Source organism: Mobula hypostoma, chromosome 13, assembly GCF_963921235.1.
Source record: "Mobula hypostoma chromosome 13, sMobHyp1.1, whole genome shotgun sequence".
NCBI classification, from domain to species: domain Eukaryota; kingdom Metazoa; phylum Chordata; class Chondrichthyes; order Myliobatiformes; family Myliobatidae; genus Mobula; species Mobula hypostoma.
The window spans coordinates 96,443,326-96,463,325 of record NC_086109.1 but is presented as its reverse complement, the minus strand read 5'-3'; the positions used below and the strand labels follow the sequence as shown (position 1 = coordinate 96,463,325).

At 57.8% G+C, this 20,000-nt stretch overlaps 1 protein-coding gene across 2 annotated transcripts in view; it reads right to left on the bottom strand.

The window, feature by feature from the left end:
• Positions 1 to 20,000, bottom strand: part of cilp (cartilage intermediate layer protein, nucleotide pyrophosphohydrolase) — an 84,182-nt gene that overhangs the window by 49,913 nt on the left and 14,269 nt on the right. The window lies entirely within an intron of this gene.

Here is a 20,000-nt window from a genome sequence, read left to right as displayed (position 1 = left end):
ACGGACACACTGACTGACTCCCCAGTTACAGACACACTGACTCCCCAGTTACAGAAGGACACGCTGACTGACTGCCCAGTTACAGACGGACACGCTGACTGACTCCCCAGTTACAGACGGACACACTGACTGACTCCCCAGTTACAGACACACTGATTCCCCAGTTACAGACGGACACACTGACTGACTCCCCAGTTACAGACACACTGACTCCCCAGTTACAGACGGACACACTGACTGACTCCCCAGTTACAGACACACTGATTCCCCAGTTACAGACGGACACACTGACTGACTCCCCAGTTACAGACACACTGACTCCCCAGTTACAGATAAATATGCAGACTGACACCCCAGTTACAGACGGACACACTGACTCCCCAGTTACAGACGGACACACTGACTGACACCCCAGTTACAGACGGACACGCTGACTGACTCCCCAGTTACAGACACACTGACTGACTCCCCAGTTACAGACGGACACGCTGACTGACTCCCCAGTTACAGACACACTGACTCCCCAGTTACAGACGGACATGCTGACTCCTCAGTTACAGACGGACACACTGACTGACTCCCCAGCTGGCAACAAAGGAGACCATTCGGCCTTCTAGCCTGCTACATCATAACTTTCTTGCTGAAGGCCCAGGTCAGATAACCATGTTTCCCATAACCCCTGTCACCCCCACCCCCACACACACACTGGGTAATGAAAACCCGATTAGTGAAGTGAGGACATGGAAAATTTAGTGGGGGAACTGAGGGCAACTTACCACAGAGGGAGTTGTCCATGTATGGAGCAAGCTGCCAGAGGAGGTGGTTAAGGCAGATATTAACAAGACAATTAGACAGGTCCAGTACGTGCATAGGAATGGTTTGGAGGGATTTGGGCCAAGTGCAGGGAATTGGGGCGAACTCGGACAGGGACCTCAGTTCCTGTGGAAGGCACAAACCCAAAGGGTTCTTTCCGTGCAGTAAGACTGTGACTTGCAGGCACCGCTAACGTTAGAGCGAGCTTCCGTAATGTCCGGCCAGCAAGGCCTGACGTAGCTGTGCAGGGCGGCTCTGTACACACCTGTCCTTCCGACAGAGGTCTGGGCAGGAACGTCCCCTTGCTGGCCCTGAGGTCAGCTCACAGCCCCTGTGGCACACTACCCACTCGGACCACCAGGACGTCCCCTGTGCAGTACACTGCCCACTCGGACCACCAGGACATCCCCCTGCTTCACACTGCCCACTCGGACCACCAGGACATCCCCCTGCTTCACACTGCCCACTCGGACCACCAGGACATCCCCCTGCTTCACACTGCCCACTCGGACCACCAGGACATCCCCCTGCTTCACACTGCCCACTCGGACCACCAGGACATCCCCCTGCTTCACACTGCCCACTCGGACCACCAGGACATCCGCCTGCTTCACACTGCCCACTCGGACCACCAGGATGTCCCCCCGCTTCACACTGCCCACTCGGACCACCAGGAGCTCAGAGCCACTTTCAAAAGTCGATGTACTGAGCATGCAGATGTTATGTGTGATTGAGCTCTCCAGCACAGAAACAGGCCTTTCAGCCCATTTACTCCATGCCAATCTATTAATCTGCCTAGGCCCAGACCATAGCCATCCTTACCCCTCCCATTCATGGACCTGCCCAAATTAAACGTGGAAATCGAACCCGCATCCATCACTTCCACACTCACACCACTCTCTGAGTGAAGGAGCTCTCCTCATATTCCCCTTAAATATTTCACCTTTCACCATTAACCTGTGACCTTTAGATCAGTGGTAAAAAGCCTACTTGCATTTACCCTATCTATACCCCTCATACCGGAGGGCGGCTAGAGATATGTCTCTACCAAAGGAGATGTAAGATGCTTCTTCTCTCTGCTAGCCTGCAGGTCACCCTGGGGCAAGGTGTAGCAACTGCTCGGCCCCCAGTCAGGGTCACGTGAAGTGAAGCATGGGAGCAGGTGGTGGATGGTCGTATGAGCAGCCGGTGCAGATCACAAATTCTGGTTTTGTGACCACTGACACCAGGCAGACAATCTCTGAATACCATTGATAATGGCTGGGGTCACCCATCCTGTAAAGACACTGCCCAGAAGAAGGCAATGAAAACTACTTCTGTGGAAAAATTTGCCAGGAACGATCATGCTTTCCACAGGGATCGCTCCCTATGCCACTCCCTTGTCCATTTGTCCCTCCCCACTGATCTCCCCCTTGGCACTTATCCTTGCAAGTGAAACAAGTGTTTTCACCTGCCCCAACGCCTCCTCCCTCACTACCATTTAGGGCCCCAAACAGTCCATCCAGGTGAAGCGACACTTCACCTGAGAGTCTGTTGGAGTCATTTACTGTGTTCGGTGCTCTCAATGTGGCCTCCTGTATATCGGTGAGACCCGACGTAGATTGTGAGACCACTTCGCCGAGCACCTACGCTCCGTCTGCTAGAGAAAGTGGGATCTCCCAGTGGCCATCAATTTAATTCTGCTTTCCATTCCTATTCCGACATGTCTATCCACGGCTTCCTCTACAGTCGCGATGAGACACGCTCAGGTTGTAGGAACAACACTTTATATTCCGTCTGGGTAGCCTCCAACCTGATGGCATGACATCGATTTCTCCAACTTCTGGTAATGACTCCCCACCACACCATTCCCCCTTTCCCTCTCTCGCCTTCTCTCCTTACCTGCCCATCGCCTCTCCCTGGCGCTCCTCCCCCTTTCCTTCTTCCATGGCCTTCTGTCTCCTGTCAGATTCCTCTTCTCCAGCCCTGCATCTCTGTCACCAATCAACTTCCCAGATCTTTAGGTCACCCTCCCCCCCACAGTTTCACCGATCACCTGGTGTTTCTCTCTCCCCTCCCCCATCTTTTAAATCTACTATGCATCTTTTTCTCTCCAGTCCTGTTGAAGGAGCATGGCCCAAAACATTAACTGTTTATTCATTTCCACAGATGCTGCCTGGCCTGCTGAGTTCCTCCAGCATTTTGTGTGAGTTACTCAGATTTCCATCATCTGCAGGTTTTCTCGTGTTTGTCCCAGGACGACAAATCCTGATCTAAGAGGTTCTGCAGATGCTGGAAATCCAGAGCAAAACATACAAAATCCCAGAGGAACAGCAAGTCAGGCAGCATCTATAGAAGGGAATAAACAGTTGGTTGTTTTGGACTGACACCTTTCATCAGGGCCTTCTACCCCGCCCCCCCCCGCTGGTCTCTCTATATCTCCCCCCCCCCCCGCTGGTCTCTCCATCCCCCTCGCTCTCTGCTAGTCTCTTCATTCCCCCCTCCCCTGGTCTCCCCGTCCCTCTCCCTCCCTGCTGGTCTCTGTATCCACCCCCTCCCTCCCTGCTGATCACCCCAGGTCCCCCTCCCTCCCTGCTGGTCTCTGTATCCACCCCCTCCCTCCCTGCTGGTCTCTGTATCTACCCCCTCCCTCCCTGCTGGTCTCTGTATCCACCCCCCCTCCCTTCTGGTCTCTGTATCTACCCCCTCCCTCTCTGCTGGTCACCCCAGGTCCCCCTCCCTCCCTGCTGGTCTCTGTATCTACACACCCCCTCTCTGCTGGTCTCCCCAGGTCCCTCTCCTTCCCTGCTGGTCTCTGTATCCACCCACTCCCTCCCTGCTGGTCACCCCAGGTCCCCCTCCCTCCCTGCTGGTCTCTCTATGTCTCCTCTCCCTCCCTGCTGGTCTCTCGAACCATGCCAGCTGTGGATATGTTCAAACTCCTTACAGACCATGGCTGGAATCAAACCATGCCAACGGCGGATATACTGAGGTCACCTAAAAGGAAAGCTGTTTTACTGACTCTCGAAACACAAGCTGGAAAAGTTTCAATCCTCTCCCTTGGTGTGATGTTATGAACGTTGCTACCTACTGCCCTTGGCTCCTGCTGCTCAGCCTGTTTGAAACTTCGCAGAAAATGCTGTAGGCTTGAAGGCCGGAACCACCAGAATCCTGATCTACGCATGCCTTGTCTTCACTCCCTTCATTCGAGAGTCACTCAGGTCCATACTCACACCACACGTGGTGATTCACACCACATCCATGGTGTGGAAGAGGCTTCTTCCTGCCCCCTGTATGTGGTGCAGAGCGTAACAGGCTAGAGTAATGATATGGCCAGCTCAGTTCCAGAGCAGTGAGCTCTGTACCAGCTAAAGGGTGTCTGCTCCCTCTCTGCCTTTGATCGCACATCCCACAGCTCACCCCAGTCCTCCTCACCAGCTGCAGCAATTGGCCACAGCTCACCCCAGTCCTCCTCACCAGCTTCAGCAATTGGCCACAGCTCACCCCAGTCCTCCTCACCAGCTTCAGCAATTGGCCACAGCTCACCCCAGTCCTCTTCATCAGCTTCAGTAATTGGTCACAGCTCACCCCAGTCCTCCTCACCAGCTGCAGCAATTGGTCACAGCTCACCCCAATCCTCCTCACCAGCTGCAGCAATTGGTCACAGCTCACCCCAGTCCTCCTCACCAGCTTCAGCAATTGGCCACAGCTCACCCCAGTCCTCCTCACCAGCCTGCAGCAATTGGCCACAGCTCACCCCAGTCCTCCTCACCAGCTTCAGCAATTGGTCACAGCTCACCCCAGTCCTCCTCACCAGCTTCAGTAATTGGCCACAGCTCACCCCAGTCCTCCTCAACAGCCTGCAGCAATTGGCCACAGCTCACCCCAGTCCTCCTCACCACCTTCAGCAATTGGCCACAGCTCACCCCAGTCCTCCTCACCAGCTGCAGCAATTGGCCACAGCTCACCCCAGTCCTCCTCACCAGCTTCAGCAATTGGCCACAGCTCACCCCAGTCCTCCTCACCAGCTTCAGTAATTGGCCACTGCTCACCCCAGTCCTCCTCACCAGCTTCAGCAATTGGCCACAGCTCACCCCAGTCCTCCTCACCAGCTTCAGCAATTGGCCACAGCTCACCCCAGTCCTCCTCATCAGCTTCAGCCATTGGTCACAGCTCACCCCAGTCCTCCTCATCAGCTTCAGCAATTGGCCACAGCTCACCCCAGTCCTCCTCACCAGCTTCAGCAATTGGTCACAGCTCACCCCAGTCCTCCTCATCAGCTTCAGCAATTGGCCACAGCTCACCCCAGTCCTCCTCACCAGCTTCAGTAATTGGCCACAGCTAACCCCAGTCCTCCACACCAGCTTCAGCAATTGGCCACAGCTCACCCCAGTCCTCCTCACCAGCCTGCAGCAATTGGCCACAGCTCACCCCAGTCCTCCTCACCAGCTTCAGCAATTGGCCACAGCTCACACCAGTCCTCCTCACCAGCCCGCAGCAATTGGCCACAGCTCACCCCAGTCCTCCTCACCAGCTTCAGCAATTAGCCACAGCTCACCCCAGTCCTCCTCACCAGCTTTAGCAATTGGTCACAGCTCACCCCAGTCCTCTTCACCAGCTTCAGCAATTAGTCACAGCTCACCCCAGTCCTCCACACCAGCCTGCAGCAATTGGCCACAGATCACCCCAGTCCTCCTCACCAGCTGCAGCAATTGGCCACAGCTCACCCCAGTCCTCCTCACCAGCCTGCAGCAATTGGCCACAGCTCACCCCAGTCCTCCTCACCAGCCTGCAGCAATTGGCCACAGCTCACCCCAGTCCTCCTCACCAGCCTGCAGCAATTGGCCACAGCTCACCCCAGTCCTCCTCACCAGCCTGCAGCAATTGGCCACAGCTCACCCCAGTCCTCCTCACCAGCTTCAGCAATTGGCCACAGCTCACCCCAGTCCTCCTCATCAGCTTCAGCAATTGGCCACAGCTCACCCCAGTCCTCCTCACCAGCTTCAGCAATTGGCCACAGCTCACCCCAGTACTCCTCACCAGCTTCAGCAATTGGCCACAGCTCACCCCAGTCCTCCTCACCAGCTTGCAGCAATTGGCCACAGCTCACCCCAGTCCTCTTCACCAGCCTGCAGCAATTGGCCACAGCTCACCCCAGTCCTCCTCACCAGCCTGCAGTAATTGGCCACAGCTCACCCCAGTCCTCCTCACCAGCCTGCAGCAATTGGCCACAGCTCACCCCAGTCCTCCTCACCAGCTTCAGCAATTGGCCGCAGCTCACCCCAGTCCTCCTCACCAGCTTCAGCAATTGGCCACAGCTCACCCCAGTCCTCCTCACCAGCTTCAGCAATTGGCCACAGCTCACCCCAGTCCTCTTCATCAGCTTCAGTAATTGGCCACAGCTCACCCCAGTCCTCCTCACCAGCTTCAGCAATTGGCCACAGCTCACCCAAGTCCTCTTCATCAGCTTCAGTAATTGGTCACAGCTCACCCCAGTCCTCTTCATCAGCTTCAGTAATTGGCCACAGCTCACCCCAGTCCTCCTCATCAGCTTCAGCAATTGGCCACAGCTCACCCCAGTCCTCCTCACCAGCTTCAGCAATTGGCCACAGCTCACCCCAGTCCTCCTCACCAGCCTGCAGTAATTGGTCACAGCTCACCCCAGTCCTCTTCATCAGCTTCAGTAATTGGCCACAGCTCACCCCAGTCCTCCTCACCAGCTTCAGCAATTGGCCACAGCTCACCCCAGTCCTCCTCACCAGCTTCAGCAATTGGCCACAGCTCACCCCAGTCCTCCTCACCAGCTTCAGCAATTGGCCACAGCTCACCCCAGTCCTCTTCATCAGCTTCAGTAATTGGCCACAGCTCACCCCAGTCCTCCTCACCAGCTTCAGCAATTGGCCACAGCTCACCCCAGTCCTCCTCACCAGCTTCAGCAATTGGCCACAGCTCACCCCAGTCCTCTTCATCAGCTTCAGTAATTGGTCACAGCTCACCCCAGTCCTCTTCATCAGCTTCAGTAATTGGCTACAGCTCACCCCAGTCCTCCTCATCAGCTTCAGCAATTGGCCACAGCTCACCCCAGTCCTCCTCACCAGCCTGCAGCAATTGGCCACAGCTCACCCCAGTCCTCCTCACCAGCTTCAGCAATTGGCCACAGCTCACCCCAGTCCTCCTCACCAGCCTGCAGCAATTGGCCACAGCTCACCCCAGTCCTCCTCACCAGCCTGCAGCAATTGGCCACAGCTCACCCCAGTGCTCCTCACCAGCTGCAGCAATTGGCCACAGCTCACCCCAGTCCTCCTCACCAGCCTGCAGCAATTGGTCACAGCTCACCCCAGTCCTCCTCACCAGCTGCAGCAATTGGCCACAGCTCACCCCAGTCCTCCTCACCAGCCTGCAGCAATTGGCTACAGCTCACCCCAGTCCTCCTCACCAGCTGCAGCAACTGGCCACAGCTCACCCCAGTCCTCTTCATCAGCTTCAGCAATTGGCCACAGCTCACCCCAGTCCTCCTCACCAGCTGCAGCAATTGGTCACAGCTCACCCCAGTCCTCTTCATCAGCTTCAGTAATTGGCCACAGCTCACCCCAGTCCTCCTCACCAGCCTGCAGCAATTGGCCACAGCTCACCCCAGTCCTCCTCACCAGCTTCAGCAATTAGCCACAGCTCACCCCAGTCCTCCTCACCAGCCTGCAGCAATTGGCCACAGCTCACCCCAGTCCTCCTCACCAGCTTCAGAAATTGGCCACAGCTCACCCCAGTCCTCCTCACCAGCCTGCAGCAATTGGCCACAGCTCACCCCAGTCCTCATCACCAGCTTCAGCAATTGGCCACAGATCACCCCAGTCCTCCTCACCAGCTTCAGCAATTGGCCACAGCTCACCCCAGTCCTCCTCACCAGCTTCAGCAATTGGCCACAGCTCACCCCAGTCCTCCTCACCAGCTTCAGCAATTGGCCACAGCTCACCCCAGTCCTCCTCATCAGCTTCAGCAATTGGCCACAGCTCACCCCAGTCCTCTTCACCAGCTTCAGCAATAGGTCAAAGCTCACAGTAGTCCTCCTCATCAGCTTCAGCAATTGGCCACAGCTCACCCCAGTCCTCTTCACCAGCCTGTAGCAATTGGCCACAGCTCACCCCAGTCCTCCTCACCAGCTTCAGCAATTGGCCACAGCTCACCCCAGTCCTCCTCACCAGCCTGCAGCAATTGGCCACAGCTCACCCCAGTCCTCCTCACCAGCTTCAGCAATTGGCCACAGCTCACCCAAGTCCTCCTCACCAGCTTCAGCAATTGGCCACAGCTCACCCCAGTCCTCCTCACCAGCCTGCAGCAATTGGCCACAGCTCACCCCAGTCCTCCTCACCAGCCTGCAGCAATTGGCCACAGCTCACCCCAGTCCTCCTCACCAGCCTGCAGCAATTGGCCACAGCTCACCCCAGTCCTCCTCACCAGCTGCAGCAATTGGCCACAGCTCACCCCAGTCCTCCTCACCAGCCTGCAGCAATTGGCTACAGCTCACCCCAGTCCTCCTCACCAGCCTGCAGCAATTGGTCACGGCTCACCCCAGTCCTCCTCACCAGCTGCAGCAATTGGCCACAGCTCACCCCAGTCCTCCTCACCAGCTTCAGCAATTGGCCACAGCTCACCCCAGTCCTCCTCACCAGCCTGCAGCAATTGGCCACAGCTCACCCCAGTCCTCTTCATCAGCTTCAGTAATTGGTCACAGCTCACCCCAGTCCTCTTCATCAGCTTCAGTAATTGGCCACAGCTCACCCCAGTCCTCCTCATCAGCTTCAGCAATTGGCCACAGCTCACCCCAGTCCTCCTCACCAGCTTCAGCAATTGGCCACAGCTCACGCCAGTCCTCCTCACCAGCCTGCAGTAATTGGCCACAGCTCACCCCAGTCCTCCTCACCAGCCTGCAGCAATTGGCCACAGCTCACCCCAGTCCTTCTCACCAGCTTCAGCAATTGGCCACAGCTCACCCCAGTCCTCCTCACCAGCTTCAGCAATTGGCCACAGCTCACCCCAGTCCTCCTCATCAGCTTCAGCAATTGGCCACAGCTCACCCCAGTCCTCTTCATCAGCTTCAGTAATTGGCCACAGCTCACCCCAGTCCTCCTCACCAGCTTCAGCAATTGGCCACAGCTCACACCAGTCCTCTTCATCAGCTTCAGTAATTGGTCACAGCTCACCCCAGTCCTCTTCATCAGCTTCAGTAATTGGCCACAGCTCACCACAGTCCTCCTCATCAGCTTCAGCAATTGGCCACAGCTCACCCCAGTCCTCCTCACCAGCCTGCAGCAATTGGCCACAGCTCACCCCAGTCCTCCTCACCAGTTTCAGCAATTGGCCACAGCTCACCCCAGTCCTCCTCACCAGCCTGCAGCAATTGGCCACAGCTCACCCCAGTCCTCCTCACCAGCCTGCAGCAATTGGCGACAGCTCACCCCAGTCCTCCTCACCAGCTGCAGCAATTGGCCACAGCTCACCCCAGTCCTCCTCACCAGCTTCAGCAATTGGCCACAGCTCACCCCAGTCCGCCTCACCAGCCTGCAGCAATTGGCTACAGCTCACCCCAGTCCTCCTCACCAGCTGCAGCAACTGGCCACAGCTCACCCCAGTCCTCTTCATCAGCTTCAGCAATTGGCCACAGCTCACCCCAGTCCTCCTCACCAGCTGCAGCAATTGGCCACAGCTCACCCCAGTCTTCTTCATCAGCTTCAGTAATTGGTCACAGCTTACCCCAGTCCTCTTCATCAGCTTCAGTAATTGGCCACAGCTCACCCCAGTCCTCCTCACCAGCTTCAGCAATTGGCCACAGCTCACCCCAGTCCTCCTCACGAGCTTCAGCAATTAGCCACAGCTCACCCCAGTCCTCCTCACCAGCCTGCAGCAATTGGCCACAGCTCACCCCAGTCCTCCTCACCAGCTTCAGCAATTGGCCACAGCTCACCCCAGTCCTCCTCACCAGCCTGCAGCAATTGGCCACAGCTCACCCCAGTCCTCCTCACCAGCTTCAGCAATTGGCCACAGCTCACCCCAGTCCTCCTCACCAGCTTCAGCAATTGGCCACAGCTCACCCCAGTCCTCCTCACCAGCTTCAGCAATTGGCCACAGCTCACCCCAGTCCTCCTCACCAGCTTCAGCAATTGGCCACAGCTCACCCCAGTCCTCCTCATCACCTTCAGCAATTGGCCACAGCTCACCCCAGTCCTCTTCACCAGCCTGTAGCAATTGGCCACAGCTCACCCCAGTCCTCCTCACCAGCTTCAGCAATTGGCCACAGCTCACCCCAGTCCTCCTCACCAGCCTGCAGCAATTGGCCACAGCTCACCCCAGTCCTCCTCACCAGCTTCAGCAATTGGCCACAGCTCACCCCAGTCCTCCTCACCAGCTGCAGTAATTGGCCACAGCTCACCCCAGTCCTCCTCACCAGCTGCAGCAATTGGCCACAGCTCACCCCAGTCCTCTTCATCAGCTTCAGTAATTGGCCACAGCTCACCCCAGTCCTCCTCATCAGCTTCAGCAATTGGCCACAGCTCACCCCAGTCCTCCTCACCAGCCTGCAGCAATTGGCCACAGCTCACCCCAGTCCTCCTCACCAGCTTCAGCAATTGGCCACAGCTCACCCCAGTCCTCCTCACCAGCCTGCAGCAATTGGCCACAGCTCACCCCAGTCCTCCTCACCAGCTGCAGCAATTGGCCACAGCTCACCCCAGTCCTCCTCACCAGCCTGCAGCAATTGGCTACAGCTCACCCCAGTCCTCCTCACCAGCTGCAGCAACTGGCCACAGCTCACCCCAGTCCTCTTCATCAGCTTCAGCAATTGGCCACAGCTCACCCCAGTCCTCCTCACCAGCTGCAGCAATTGGCCACAGCTCACCCCAGTCTTCTTCATCAGCTTCAGTAATTGGTCACAGCTCACCCCAGTCCTCTTTATCAGCTTCAGTAATTGGCCACAGCTCACCCCAGTCCTCCTCACCAGCCTGCAGCAATTGGCCACAGCTCACCCCAGACCTCCTCACCAGCTTCAGCAATTAGCCACAGCTCACCCCAGTCCTCCTCACCAGCCTGCAGCAATTGGCCACAGCTCACCCCAGTCCTCCTCACCAGCTTCAGCAATTGGCCACAGCTCACCCCAGTCCTCCTCACCAGCATGCAGCAATTGGCCACAGCTCACCCCAGTCCTCCTCACCAGCTTCAGCAATTGGCCACAGATCACCCCAGTGCTCCTCACCAGCTTCAGCAATTGGCCACAGCTCACCCCAGTCCTCCTCACCAGCTTCAGCAATTGGCCACAGCTCACCCCAGTCCTCCTCACCAGCTTCAGCAATTGGCCACAGCTCACCCCAGTCCTCCTCATCAGCTTCAGCAATTGGCCACAGCTCACCCCAGTCCTCTTCACCAGCTTCAGCAATTGGTCAAAGCTCACAGTAGTCCTCCTCATCAGCTTCAGCAATTGGCCACAGCTCACCCCAGTCCTCTTCACCAGCCTGTAGCAATTGGCCACAGCTCACCCCAGTCCTCCTCACCAGCTTCAGCAATTGGCCACAGCTCACCCCAGTCCTCCTCACCAGCTTCAGCAATTGGCCACAGCTCACCCCAGTCCTCCTCACCAGCTTGCAGCAATTGGCCACAGCTCACCCCAGTCCTCTTCACCAGCCTGCAGCAATTGGCCACAGCTCACCCCAGTCCTCCTCACCAGCCTGCAGTAATTGGCCACAGCTCACCCCAGTCCTCCTCACCAGCCTGCAGCAATTGGCCACAGCTCACCCCAGTCCTCCTCACCAGCTTCAGCAATTGGCCGCAGCTCACCCCAGTCCTCCTCACCAGCTTCAGCAATTGGCCACAGCTCACCCCAGTCCTCCTCACCAGCTTCAGCAATTGGCCACAGCTCACCCCAGTCCTCTTCATCAGCTTCAGTAATTGGCCACAGCTCACCCCAGTCCTCCTCACCAGCTACAGCAATTGGCCACAGCTCACCCAAGTCCTCTTCATCAGCTTCAGTAATTGGTCACAGCTCACCCCAGTCCTCTTCATCAGCTTCAGTAATTGGCCACAGCTCACCCCAGTCCTCCTCATCAGCTTCAGCAATTGGCCACAGCTCACCCCAGTCCTCCTCACCAGCTTCAGCAATTGGCCACAGCTCACCCCAGTCCTCCTCACCAGCTTCAGCAATTGGCCACAGCTCACCCCAGTCCTCCTCACCAGCTTCAGCAATTGGCCACAGCTCACCCCAGTCCTCCTCATCACCTTCAGCAATTGGCCACAGCTCACCCCAGTCCTCTTCACCAGCCTGTAGCAATTGGCCACAGCTCACCCCAGTCCTCCTCACCAGCTTCAGCAATTGGCCACAGCTCACCCCAGTCCTCCTCACCAGCCTGCAGCAATTGGCCACAGCTCACCCCAGTCCTCCTCACCAGCTTCAGCAATTGGCCACAGCTCACCCCAGTCCTCCTCACCAGCTGCAGTAATTGGCCACAGCTCACCCCAGTCCTCCTCACCAGCTGCAGCAATTGGCCACAGCTCACCCCAGTCCTCTTCATCAGCTTCAGTAATTGGCCACAGCTCACCCCAGTCCTCCTCATCAGCTTCAGCAATTGGCCACAGCTCACCCCAGTCCTCCTCACCAGCCTGCAGCAATTGGCCACAGCTCACCCCAGTCCTCCTCACCAGCTTCAGCAATTGGCCACAGCTCACCCCAGTCCTCCTCACCAGCCTGCAGCAATTGGCCACAGCTCACCCCAGTCCTCCTCACCAGCTGCAGCAATTGGCCACAGCTCACCCCAGTCCTCCTCACCAGCCTGCAGCAATTGGCTACAGCTCACCCCAGTCCTCCTCACCAGCTGCAGCAACTGGCCACAGCTCACCCCAGTCCTCTTCATCAGCTTCAGCAATTGGCCACAGCTCACCCCAGTCCTCCTCACCAGCTGCAGCAATTGGCCACAGCTCACCCCAGTCTTCTTCATCAGCTTCAGTAATTGGTCACAGCTCACCCCAGTCCTCTTTATCAGCTTCAGTAATTGGCCACAGCTCACCCCAGTCCTCCTCACCAGCCTGCAGCAATTGGCCACAGCTCACCCCAGACCTCCTCACCAGCTTCAGCAATTAGCCACAGCTCACCCCAGTCCTCCTCACCAGCCTGCAGCAATTGGCCACAGCTCACCCCAGTCCTCCTCACCAGCTTCAGCAATTGGCCACAGCTCACCCCAGTCCTCCTCACCAGCATGCAGCAATTGGCCACAGCTCACCCCAGTCCTCCTCACCAGCTTCAGCAATTGGCCACAGATCACCCCAGTGCTCCTCACCAGCTTCAGCAATTGGCCACAGCTCACCCCAGTCCTCCTCACCAGCTTCAGCAATTGGCCACAGCTCACCCCAGTCCTCCTCACCAGCTTCAGCAATTGGCCACAGCTCACCCCAGTCCTCCTCATCAGCTTCAGCAATTGGCCACAGCTCACCCCAGTCCTCTTCACCAGCTTCAGCAATTGGTCAAAGCTCACAGTAGTCCTCCTCATCAGCTTCAGCAATTGGCCACAGCTCACCCCAGTCCTCTTCACCAGCCTGTAGCAATTGGCCACAGCTCACCCCAGTCCTCCTCACCAGCTTCAGCCATTGGCCACAGCTCACCCCAGTCCTCCTCACCAGCTTCAGCAATTGGCCACAGCTCACCCCAGTCCTCCTCACCAGCTTGCAGCAATTGGCCACAGCTCACCCCAGTCCTCTTCACCAGCCTGCAGCAATTGGCCACAGCTCACCCCAGTCCTCCTCACCAGACTGCAGTAATTGGCCACAGCTCACCCCAGTCCTCCTCACCAGCCTGCAGCAATTGGCCACAGCTCACCCCAGTCCTCCTCACCAGCTTCAGCAATTGGCCGCAGCTCACCCCAGTCCTCCTCACCAGCTTCAGCAATTGGCCACAGCTCACCCCAGTCCTCCTCACCAGCTTCAGCAATTGGCCACAGCTCACCCCAGTCCTCTTCATCAGCTTCAGTAATTGGCCACAGCTCACCCCAGTCCTCCTCACCAGCTTCAGCAATTGGCCACAGCTCACCCAAGTCCTCTTCATCAGCTTCAGTAATTGGTCACAGCTCACCCCAGTCCTCTTCATCAGCTTCAGTAATTGGCCACAGCTCACCCCAGTCCTCCTCATCAGCTTCAGCAATTGGCCACAGCTCACCCCAGTCCTCCTCACCAGCTTCAGCAATTGGCCACAGCTCACCCCAGTCCTCCTCACTAGCCTGCAGTAATTGGCCACAGCTCACCCCAGTCCTCCTCACCAGCCTGCAGTAATTGGCCACAGCTCACCCCAGTCCTCCTCACCAGCTTCAGCAATTGGCCACAGCTCACCCCAGTCCTCCTCACCAGCCTGCAGTAATTGGCCACAGCTCACCCCAGTCCTCCTCACCAGCCTGCAGCAATTGGCCACAGCTCACCCCAGTCCTCCTCACCAGCTTCAGCAATTGGCCACAGCTCACCCCAGTCCTCCTCACCAGCTTCAGCAATTGGCCACAGCTCACCCCAGTCCTCCTCACCAGCTTCAGCAATTGGCCACAGCTCACCCCAGTCCTCTTCATCAGCTTCAGTAATTGGCCACAGCTCACCCCAGTCCTCCTCACCAGCTTCAGCAATTGGCCACAGCTCACCCCAGTCCTCCTCACCAGCTTCAGCAATTGGCCACAGCTCACCCCAGTCCTCTTCATCAGCTTCAGTAATTGGTCACAGCTCACCCCAGTCCTCTTCATCAGCTTCAGTAATTGGCTACAGCTCACCCCAGTCCTCCTCATCAGCTTCAGCAATTGGCCACAGCTCACCCCAGTCCTCCTCACCAGCCTGCAGCAATTGGCCACAGCTCACCCCAGTCCTCCTCACCAGCTTCAGCAATTGGCCACAGCTCACCCCAGTCCTCCTCACCAGCCTGCAGCAATTGGCCACAGCTCACCCCAGTCCTCCTCACCAGCCTGCAGCAATTGGCCACAGCTCACCCCAGTGCTCCTCACCAGCTGCAGCAATTGGCCACAGCTCACCCCAGTCCTCCTCACCAGCCTGCAGCAATTGGTCACAGCTCACCCCAGTCCTCCTCACCAGCTGCAGCAATTGGCCACAGCTCACCCCAGTCCTCCTCACCAGCCTGCAGCAATTGGCTACAGCTCACCCCAGTCCTCCTCACCAGCTGCAGCAACTGGCCACAGCTCACCCCAGTCCTCTTCATCAGCTTCAGCAATTGGCCACAGCTCACCCCAGTCCTCCTCACCAGCTGCAGCAATTGGCCACAGCTCACCCCAGTCTTCTTCATCAGCTTCAGTAATTGGTCACAGCTCACCCCAGTCCTCCTCACCAGCCTGAAGCAATTGGCCACAGCTCACCCCAGTCCTCCTCACCAGCTTCAGCAATTAGCCACAGCTCACCCCAGTCCTCCTCACCAGCCTGCAGCAATTGGCCACAGCTCACCCCAGTCCTCCTCACCAGCTTCAGAAATTGGCCACAGCTCACCCCAGTCCTCCTCACCAGCCTGCAGCAATTGGCCACAGCTCACCCCAGTCCTCATCACCAGCTTCAGCAATTGGCCACAGATCACCCCAGTCCTCCTCACCAGCTTCAGCAATTGGCCACAGCTCACCCCAGTCCTCCTCACCAGCTTCAGCAATTGGCCACAGATCACCCCAGTCCTCCTCACCAGCTTCAGCAATTGGCCACAGCTCACCCCAGTCCTCCTCATCAGCTTCAGCAATTGGCCACAGCTCACCCCAGTCCTCTTCACCAGCTTCAGCAATTCGTCAAAGCTCACAGTAGTCCTCCTCATCAGCTTCAGCAATTGGCCACAGCTCACCCCAGTCCTCTTCACCAGCCTGTAGCAATTGGCCACAGCTCACCCCAGTCCTCCTCACCAGCTTCAGCAATTGGCCACAGCTCACCCCAGTCCTCCTCACCAGCCTGCAGCAATTGGCCACAGCTCACCCCAGTCCTCCTCACCAGCTTCAGCAATTGGCCACAGCTCACCCAAGTCCTCCTCACCAGCTTCAGCAATTGGCCACAGCTCACCCCAGTCCTCCTCACCAGCCTGCAGCAATTGGCCACAGCTCACCCCAGTCCTCCTCACCAGCCTGCAGCAATTGGCCACAGCTCACCCCAGTCCTCCTCACCAGCCTGCAGCAATTGGCCACAGCTCACCCCAGTCCTCCTCACCAGCTGCAGCAATTGGCCACAGCTCACCCCAGTCCTCCTCACCAGCCTGCAGCAATTGGCTACAGCTCACCCCAGTCCTCCTCACCAGCCTGCAGCAATTGGTCACAGCTCACCCCAGTCCTCCTTACCAGCTGCAGCAATTGGCCACAGCTCACCCCAGTCCTCTTCATCAGCTTCAGCAATTGGCCACAGCTCACCCCAGTCCTCCTCACCAGCCTGCAGCAATTGGCCACAGCTCACCCCAGTCCTCCTCACCAGCCTGCAGCAATTGGCCACAGCTCACCCCAGTCCTCCTCACCAGCCTGCAGCAATTGGCCACAGCTCACCCCAGTCCTCCTCACCAGCTGCAGCAATTGGCCACAGCTCACCCCAGTCCTCCTCACCAGCCTGCAGCAATTGGCTACAGCTCACCCCAGTCCTCCTCACCAGCCTGCAGCAATTGGTCACAGCTCAGCCCAGTCCTCCTCACCAGCTGCAGCAATTGGCCACAGCTCACCCCAGTCCTCCTCACCAGCTTCAGCAATTGGCCACAGCTCACCCCAGTCCTCCTCACCAGCCTGCAGCAATTGGCCACAGCTCACCCCAGTCCTCTTCATCAGCTTCACTAATTGGTCACAGCTCACCCCAGTCCTCTTCATCAGCTTCAGTAATTGGCCACAGCTCACCCCAATCCTCCTCATCAGCTTCAGCAATTGGCCACAGCTCACCCCAGTCCTCCTCACCAGCTTCAGCAATTGGCCACAGCTCACGCCAGTCCTCCTCACCAGCCTGCAGTAATTGGCCACACCTCACCCCAGTCCTCCTCACCAGCCTGCAGCAATTGGCCACAGCTCACCCCAGTCCTTCTCACCAGCTTCAGCAATTGGCCACAGCTCACCCCAGTCCTCCTCACCAGCTTCAGCAATTGGCCACAGCTCACCCCAGTCCTCCTCACCAGCTTCAGCAATTGGCCACAGTTCACCCCAGTCCTCTTCATCAGCTTCAGTAATTGGCCACAGCTCACCCCAGTCCTCCTCACCAGCTTCAGCAATTGTCCACAGCTCACCCCAGTCCTCTTCATCAGCTTCAGTAATTGGTCACAGCTCACCCCAGTCCTCTTCATCAGCTTCAGTAATTGGCCACAGCTCACCCCAGTCCTCCTCATCAGCTTCAGCAATTGGCCACAGCTCACCCCAGTCCTCCTCACCAGCCTGCAGCAATTGGCCACAGCTCACCCCAGTCCTCCTCACCAGCTTCAGCAATTGGCCACAGCTCACCCCAGTCCTCCTCACCAGCCTGCAGCAATTGGCCACAGCTCACCCCAGTCCTCCTCACCAGCCTGCAGCAATTGGCCACAGCTCACCCCAGTCCTCCTCACCAGCTGCAGCAATTGGCCACAGCTCACCCCAGTCCTCCTCACCAGCCTGCAGCAATTGGCCACAGCTCACCCCAGTCCTCCTCACCAGCTTCAGCAATTGGCCACAGCTCACCCCAGTCCTCCTCACCAGCTGCAGCAACTGGCCACAGCTCACCCCAGTCCTCTTCATCAGCTTCAGCAATTGGCCACAGCTCACCCCAGTCCTCCTCACCAGCTGCAGCAATTGGCCACAGCTCACCCCAGTCTTCTTCATCAGCTTCAGTAATTGGTCACAGCTCACCCCAGTCCTCTTCATCAGCTTCAGTAATTGGCCACAGCTCACCTCAGTCCTCCTCACCAGCTTCAGCAATTGGCCACAGCTCACCCCAGTCCTCCTCACCAGCTTCAGCAATTAGCCACAGCTCACCCCAGTCCTCCTCACCAGCCTGCAGCAATTGGCCACAGCTCACCCCAGTCCTCCTCACCAGCCTTCAGCAATTGGCCACAGCTCACCCCAGTCCTCCTCACCAGCCTGCAGCAATTGGCCACAGCTCACCCCAGTCCTCCTCACCAGCTGCAGCAATTGGCCACAGCTCACCCAAGTCCTCCTCACCAGCTTCAGCAATTGGCCACAGCTCACCCCAGTCCTCCTCACCAGCCTGCAGCAATTGGCCACAGCTCACCCCAGTCCTCCTCACCAGCCTGCAGCAATTGGCCACAGCTCACCCCAGTCCTCCTCACCAGCCTGCAGCAATTGGCCACTGCTCACCCCAGTCCTCCTCACCAGCCAGCAGCAATTGGCCACAGCTCACCCCAGTCCTCCTCACCAGCTTCAGCAATTGGCCACAGCTCACCCCAGTCCTCCTCACCAGCCTGCAGCAATTGGCCACAGCTCACCCCAGTCCTCCTCACCAGCTTCAGCAATTGGCCACAGCTCACCCCAGTCCTCCTCACCAGCTTCAGCATTTGGCCACAGCTCACCCCAGTCTTCTTCATCAGCTTCAGTAATTGGTCACAGCTCACCCCAGTCCTCTTCATCAGCTTCAGTAATTGGCCACAGCTCACCCCAGTCCTCCTCACCAGCTTCAGCAATTGGCCACAGCTCACCCCAGTCCTCCTCACCAGCCTGCAGCAATTGGCCACAGCTCACCCAAGTCCTCCTCACCAGCTTCAGCAATTGGCCACAGCTCACCCCAGTCCTCCTCACCAGCCTTCAGCAATTGGCCACAGCTCACCCCAGTCGTCCTCACCAGCCTGCAGCAATTGGCCACAGCTCACCCCAGTCCTCCTCACCAGCTGCAGCAATTGGCCACAGCTCACCCAAGTCCTCCTCACCAGCTTCAGCAATTGGCCACAGCTCACCCCAGTCCTCCTCACCAGCCTGCAGTAATTGGCCACAGCTCACCCCAGTCCTCCTCACCAGCCTGCAGCAATTGGCCACAGCTCACCCCAGTCCTCCTCACCAGCCTGCAGCAATTGGCCACTGCTCACCCCAGTCCTCCTCACCAGCCAGCAGCAATTGGCCACAGCTCACCCCAGTCCTCCTCACCAGCTTCAGCAATTGGCCACAGCTCACCCCAGTCCTCCTCACCAGCCTGCAGCAATTGGCCACAGCTCACCCCAGTCCTCCTCACCAGCTTCAGCAATTGGCCACAGCTCACCCCAGTCCTCCTCACCAGCTTCAGCATTTGGCCACAGCTCACCCCAGTCTTCTTCATCAGCTTCAGTAATTGGTCACAGCTCACCCCAGTCCTCTTCATCAGCTTCAGTAATTGGCCACAGCTCACCCCAGTCCTCCTCACCAGCTTCAGCAATTGGCCACAGCTCACCCCAGTCCTCCTCACCAGCCTGCAGCAATTGGCCACAGCTCACCCAAGTCCTCCTCACCAGCTTCAGCAATTGGCCACAGCTCACCCCAGTCCTCCTCACCAGCCTGCAGCAATTGGCCACAGCTCACCCCAGTCCTCCTCACCAGCCTGCAGCAATTGGCCACAGCTCACCCCAGTCCTCCTCACCAGCTTCAGCAATTGGCCACAGCTCACCCCAGTCCTCCTCACCAGCTTCAGCAATTGGCCACAGCTCACCCCAGTCCTCCTCATCAGCTTCAGCAATTGGCCACAGCTCACACCAGTCCTCTTCACCAGCTTCAGCAATTGGTCAAAGCTCACAGTAGTCCTCCTCATCAGCTTCAGCAATTGGCCACAGCTCACCCCAGTCCTCTTCACCAGCCTGTAGCAATTGGCCACAGCTCACCCCAGTCCTCCTCACCAGCTTCAGCAATTGGCCACAGCTCACCCCAGTCCTCCTCACCAGCCTGCAGCAATTGGCCACAGCTCACCCCAGTCCTCCTCACCAGCTTCAGCAATTGGCCACAGCTCACCCCAGTCCTCCTCACCAGCTGCAGCAATTGGCCACAGCTCACCCCAGTCCTCCTCACCAGCTTCAGCAATTGGTCACAGCTCACCCCAGTCCTCCTCACCAGCTGCAGCAATTGGCCACAGCTCACCCCAGTCCTCCTCACCAGCTTCAGCAATTGGCCACAGCTCACCCAAGTCCTCCTCACCAGCCTTCAGCAATTGGCCACAGCTCACCCCAGTCCTCCTCACCAGCCTGCAGCAATTGGCCACAGCTCACCCCAGTCCTCCTCACCAGCTGCAGCAATTGGCCACAGCTCACCCCA